The sequence below is a fragment of the Amblyomma mixtum genome, chromosome 2 (genome assembly GCF_055824585.1).
Source record: "Amblyomma mixtum isolate Tamu chromosome 2, ASM5582458v1, whole genome shotgun sequence".
Lineage (NCBI taxonomy): Eukaryota > Metazoa > Arthropoda > Arachnida > Ixodida > Ixodidae > Amblyomma > Amblyomma mixtum.
In genome coordinates this window covers 269,199,151-269,205,898 of record NC_143013.1, presented here as the reverse complement: position 1 = coordinate 269,205,898, position 6,748 = coordinate 269,199,151, and the positions used below count along the sequence as shown (strand labels likewise).

The following is a 6,748-nucleotide window of genomic DNA, read 5'->3' as shown; positions in this document are numbered from 1 at the left end:
CAGAGGTATGGACGACTTAATTTAGGTTATAGAAGTGAACCAACTTAAATAACATGCAGGTAAAACATGCGCAGCTCTTTTGTGCTGGCGTTTGAAATGATCGCATTAACGTCGAATAAAGGCCCGTTCACACTTGCGAGTCGCAGAGGTCGCGCGACTGTTTTGGTCGAAAAGCGACAGTCGCAAACGGTCGCCCTGGTCGAAAAGCGACAGTCGCGGGCCAGTCGCTCGCTGCTCGATTTTTCAGCCTTGCGACTGCGAGTCGCAAACCGCTGAACCAATCAGCGAGCGAGCCAAGCTTCCGGCAACGACATCGCTCGCGGGCGCGCCGGGCGACGACCTGCGCTGCTCCCAGAGGGCTGCCCTAGTCGTCGCTAAGCCTAGCCGGTTTAGTATCGATGCCGCAGCTGAGGGCGCTTCGGATCCTGGCCAGCGCTAATAATTAAGATGCAGCTTTCGTCACCGCTTTATTGCGGACCTCGTATCATAATAATATCAAGACATGCTCGACTTCCGCGACGCCTTCAGCAGCGGGGCTAGCAGACAACAGTCGAGCCGCATGAAGCAGCAAAGGGGCTATGGGAAGAAATTTGCTTGTGTCGCAGTTATCCCTTCTACCAGCAACCCGGTAGTGGCCAGCGATCTTCAAAAATGATTCATTTTTTACATTCCTGTACCCAAGGGCTTGGTGTGAACGCGAACAAGCAATATGGGCGCATTTTTCTGACGCCGGCGGCCGGCATACTTCAGGCTGGTAGGACGGCCCTGCAGAGAAGCGCGCCTCTGTCATCATGACGCTTGTACGACCGCGGTGCACATCAAAACCGTCACGACAACCTAATCTTCGCTTGGGTAGTTGTAGTACATTGCGAATAGCAGTTTAGACGACCGAGCGCGAGTACAGGAGGCGCGGTCAAAACAGACGAAACTCTCGAAGGCGCGCGAAGAACGTCATTCCCGAGAGTTTTCGCTTCAAACGAGAATCTAACGAGAAGGCGACCCGCTGGTCGCGCTTGCAAGTGTGAACAACGGTGTTGTCGAGCTGCTGCTTGGTCGCAAGCGACTGCTCGTCGCGTGCCCTTTGCGACTCGCAAGTGTGAATGGGCCTTAAAGCTGCGAGGGAATGCAGGCTTCCCCGCAGCGCACGCCGCTGGGTTGGGTTGGGGGTACGATGATGACGTCATCTGCGGCGTCGGTTCAGTTTCAACGTAGGAATGCTTGCTCGAAGAAAATCAACCTCGCCCGAGGGCCATTGTTTGGCGGCATCCCACGACGCGCCGTAGGGTGTTGAGGAAGGGAGTGTAATCTTAAATTTCAACATACATAACGTCATTGCTGATCTTCTCCGCATTCCTCTTACGTACTGAGAAGAAGCCTGAAGACTGTAACTGGTGGTAGCAGGGGAACCGTAGCTACTGCGTCATCAGTGCAAAAGGTACCAGAAAAAAACTTGGCATGCTCTGCCAATATGCTTAAATGCATTCCAATAACTAAATTTGGCACGATTTATCAACAGCTTCAGCTTCCCTTGAAATACAGGAGAGCCTGGCAGCACGGCGTCGTTAGCGTGGGTTACGCCGGATACAATGATGCCGATAAGACATCTGGTAAGATACTCGTAAGTGGCCTCTCGCTTCCAAAACAAGGTTTTCAAATTCAGCCAGAAATTACGAAACGTCTTAAATAACGAGAAAAGAATAATATCATCAATTAACTTGAAACAACCGTTTGGATGAGGCAGAAGATATAAGTTAATCTGCGTGGAGTCTCTTCATCTGTTTGTATTGGTATGATACGCATTGTCCAGAGGAGTTATTTTCGAGTACCATAATTATCATCATTTGCCTGACTACAAGCACTGCAGGGCACAGGCCTCCCCGTGTATAAATCCGGTTCAATCTTATATCAGAAATCTTTTTGACCTGTGATACGAAAACGAGGGTCTGAGAATGAATAAATGAATTTTGTCACGCGGAGCTCAAGCCGTAGTGAAAACTGATGATTACTTTCCCCTCTTACGTGTTCTTTAGCACCAAAATCGCAGTACATCTGCCACGACACAGGTACAGCCAGCACAGCCGGGTTCAAGACGCCATTACCACAGAGGCGGCGAAAAAGGTCGGATGCATCGAGAGTTGTCTCTATATAGAGGGCAACGCTCACCCTTCCGGTTGACTCTGTGCAGGCGTACGACTAGCACGTCTGAAAAGAAAGAAAAACTTTAACAAGCAGTTTGTAATGTCGGCAAATATAAAAATGGTATAAAAATAAAGAATTTCCTCCATCGTCCTCACAACCGGACTGAAATACGATTGTTGACGTGTCAGCAGCCACTGAGTCCAAGCGCGAACCGCGTTTCAGAACAACGTCGGTAAATGTCACTACTATCTTGCTCCGGGTTACGTGCCTACAAAACGGCGCGTACAGCCTACCGTGCATTGTTCACTAACATAACTGACCACTTAAGTTTTGCTCGCATGTACGGTACGACACATGCTTTTAACTTTTCCGCACTCCCTACCGCCATTCGCATGTGGAACAATCTGCCTGATCACATTGCTTCCGAGTCAGATCAAGAAAAATTTCGTCATCTCCTACACGAGCATTTTTCACAATAGCACTTACAAATCACTTTATCTTGTCTCTTACACTTGGCAATCTGCTTTGAACTTCTTGTGATTTTCTTTTTTCATTGCTACCTCGCTCTTGTGAATTGCTATTTTATGCTGCGTCGTGTGTTCACTTGTATGCCTTGTATATATTATTGCTTTTTTGCGTCTTTTTCCCTGAATATCACTTCACGAATTGTACTCCCTGATATGGTCATTTTTTGTGTTTTTTGCGTTTTTCTTTTTTTCTTTTTTTTACTTTCTAGTATTAATGCCTTACGTTAAGTTTTACTCATGTTATTTCCTTAAGTGTACCTTTGTGGCCTTTCATTACTACAGTTGTTCCTGTTTCATGTTTTGCTGCTTACTCTGTAACCCCCCTTACACAATGCCCCTATGGGGCCTGTAAGGTATTTTAAATAAATAAATAAATAACTCATATATAACATAACTCATTCCCCTTCCCTTGTTTGCTTAATTGCTTAGCGAGGGCCTCGATTCTGGCAGCCTTGATGCCATAGGAAGCATAAGAGGGTTCTCACACAGCTTCCACCCTCTCCGTTCGATGACGTTCTACGTCACACCTGCGGTAACTCAGGACGTTCTACGTCCGCCGCTTATGAACGTTGGTGGCGCTGATGAACACTCTCAAGGTTAGGTTACTGCTAAACATAAATACCCCCGAAAGCAGAAGGTTTGACAGCCGTCGCCGTAGCTCAGAGGTAGAGCACCGGACGCAATTCGGAGGTCGTGGGTTCGGATCCCACCGGCGGCATGTGGTTGTTTTTTCTTCTGCTTTTCTAATCAATTAGCTTTAAGCGAAGACATATTCAGTATTATTCTAAATTGATCAACACCACAAAATAAATAAATTAGTTAAAAAAAATCCCCTGTGCCCCTTGGTTTCTGTGGCTGTTGGCTTCTGTCATATATACTTTAGATTTCTAGCCGCTTATTGTACGACTGAAAGTGTGCTGGGCACTCTAACCATCCAGATAAGCGCTATAGAGTAGCTGTTGAAAGAAAACGAGAGAAAGAGGAAAAACTGCGCAAAGAAATGGGCCCCTTTAAATAACTGCGATGCAATTTTATTGAGCCATAGCAGGGCACCGGTGAGAGGAACAACTTTGAAAGAAGTTGCCATGGGTGTTCTCGCGGGGCTGCCTTCTTAGCACTGGTGGCTTGCACTCGATGGCTGCAGGTTTCACTTTTTACACCTACAAGTATTTGGCGGTCTGATTTGGACAGCCAGGCGCGCAACCCACGCTAAAATACCTTGGGGTTATTATTTGCTGAGCATCAGGTGAGCAAAAATCATGGGAATATAGACTAATATCCTTCTTGACTAGCAGTTTGCTACGAGTTTATTTATAAAAAATAAAGCCAGGATTCCCTGCGGGGAAAAGCCCTTAGAAGCGGAGTTTCGTGAAAGGAGGTAGCATGATTCCACTACGGCGTCGTAAAAGGGAGCAACCGCTGTGCGGAAATGTTATGCATGTTTGTATAACTCGTGTTATACAAACATGTAGTACGAGGTAAGAAAGCACGAAATCATTATCTAGACGCGATCGGTTCCATGTTTCATGGTAATTTGGAGGTGCGTTTATGGCGCAAAAATGAGGAGCTGACGTGATCAAGCATAACATTAGTGTTCCTGCGCTAGACTCCACGAGGTCATCTGCAAGTCCGCCTTAATGTCGGAAGCGACTTCACAATACTTGTTACCCCGACCTGTATGGTTGCGCTTCTGAACGAACTGTAATATGGCCGGGACTATAAATAAATAGGGACAGAGATCTCACTCTTCTGCTTGAACAAGTGGCGCGTAGAGGCAGCCAGTCCAGCGAGCACGGCAAGCGTGATGACGAAACCACACAGGACGACCAGGACGTCGGTTACCGTTGGCTTAGGATGGCTGTTCGGACGACGGCGCTTCCTGCGCGGGTGTGAATAAGACACTGTCAAGGCTTTGCATTGCACACTATCAGTTACAACGGAACATCCCATTGCAGTTGTGACCGCTAGCGGTGCCGCGGGCAATGTACTGAGTCTTTCGGGTGACTACTTGTACGTCATTGTTGACTAGGAACCTTTTCATTCCCAAAGCTTGAAGATACCGCCATTGCCAAAGGACTCTGGCAGCGACCTCTAGCGTTAGCTTCGGCTTCATGCGCCGTTGCTCTGTGCTGTTTACTATGGAGGTAAGGGGACCAGGATTTTTCTTTACTACCTCTGTCATGGGTCCCAGTTTTTTTTTAACACAAGAGATAAATAACCTCACAGAATGAAGGCACAACATACACAATGCCGAAGTCTATTAAAAATAACAAGGTAAGAAGACTGCGTAGGTGTCTTTAGTGGCAACGAGCATGGTAACGAGCATTCTATAAGTAGCGGCTATGTGTAAGCGGAGTTCTTTTGGGCTAGTATTTTAAATGATGGCATAATCGCCGATTAAAATCGTGACGGCCTTCAAGCTTCTCCGCAGCGCACAACTCCAAGTAGGGGGGCATGATGACGTCATCGAAGGTATCGGAACACTTGCAACCCATAAACGCCTGCTTTGAAGGAAAAAAAAAAACCAGCTCCACAGAAGGCAAAGCCCGCCGAGCATTGTTTGCCAGCATCCAACGAGGCACTGCATGGTGTGGCTGGCGGCAGCGGTAATTTGACATCATACTTTCTGTGACGTCAAATTGAACTTCTCCGCACTCCTCGGTTGCTTTGAGGATAAGCGTAAAATTCAATCGTCGAGAACGTCATTATTTTAAATGCTAGTGCAAAAACACTTGGCTTGCTTCATCTACAGCCTATATAGATTTGAATCCTTCAGTACAACGAAATTCTCAAAAAGTGATGCAGTTGCACTTTAAGCTTAAGCATTGCATCCAAACCTCTGCTTAGCTCCGATCTTGTGGCCCTTTGGTTCAGGCGCATCGATCACGACGTGTTCGGGGACACCATCGCCGGCCTCGATGACTTGCGGCTGGAGCTTCACCGCGGGCTTCTTGGGTCCTGAGCTGCCAGATGCCGCCGACAAAGAAGCCCCAGACGCCGCAGGAGATGTGGTCGCGCTTAGGGCGTCGCGTTCTTTTCCAGCCACTGATACAGGTGGAGGAGGTGACGGGGACACATCTTGACACAGGCTGGACACTGGAGAGTCGTCTATGGGGGGCGACGGTGACGAAGCCGCCTCTGACGGGGAAGGCTCTGGCGAGCCTTCGGTATTCACCGCTGCGTGGACGTCGATCACAGAATGCGGATGAAGTCAGTTTTTGCGCCCAAAGGCGCTAAAATATTGAATGCTACAGTTTATCATTATTTACGTTTATTATGTAAACCAAGGAATGGCGAGCAAAAGGCGCTTCGACTCCTGGTTACGAACTGCCCCTCCTATAAAAGTGACATAAGGACACTGAATATTCTGGGACAAAGAAATTTCAGTCCCCGAAAATTCGTCACTGAATGTAACACGCAGCGATCCCTTACAAAAATTTCTTTACACAGTCTATAAACTGTCCATAGACTTCTGTCTATAAAGTCTATAGATTCTCACAGACAGATTCTATAGTCTAGTCTATAGGCAATACAAATCCTATAGACAGTCTTTAGATTTATGGCCATACACTTTAGTAGTCTCTTTTCTATAGACAGTCTATAGACTATGAATAAACAAAAAGGAAATATCTACAGGGGGGCAATAGGGTCTATAGGAAGTCTATAGACAGGTCTATAGAAAATTTTTGTAAGGGGACCTCTCTGGTCACTGTTCGCGCAGAGAACTACAACGATTACGTTTCAACGGCGTCAACATCACACCAGGAGTTAACCGAACCTAACACAAGTAAAGGGCAGATGGACTTTTATTACTGTACCTAAAGCCGGAGCAGCAAAGGTCGCAGGGACCTGCACACCCGGATGCACGGTCTGTTTGACGACCTCGCCCGTGTCGGCATTCGTCACCACGACCTCCAGTGGGGCTTCGTGTTCGTCGTGCTGGAAGGGACCCTGTCTCGAGAGACGCTGTACTTCCGCAGGGTCGACGTCCGCCGAAACCGCCAGCAGGGGGCCAACTTCGGCGGGTAATGGAAAGTCGCGTAAAACATTTCAGGTTTTCGTTAGAGCTTTGCTAGATTCAT

General features: G+C 47.5%; 1 non-coding gene across 1 annotated transcript; it reads left to right on the top strand.

The window, feature by feature from the left end:
* Nucleotides 1–3,314: 3,314 nt before the first annotated feature.
* Nucleotides 3,315–3,384, top strand: TRNAC-GCA (transfer RNA cysteine (anticodon GCA)). The gene has a single exon. It is a non-coding gene; the product is annotated as a tRNA-Cys (tRNA).
* Nucleotides 3,385–6,748: the final 3,364 nt, after the last annotated feature.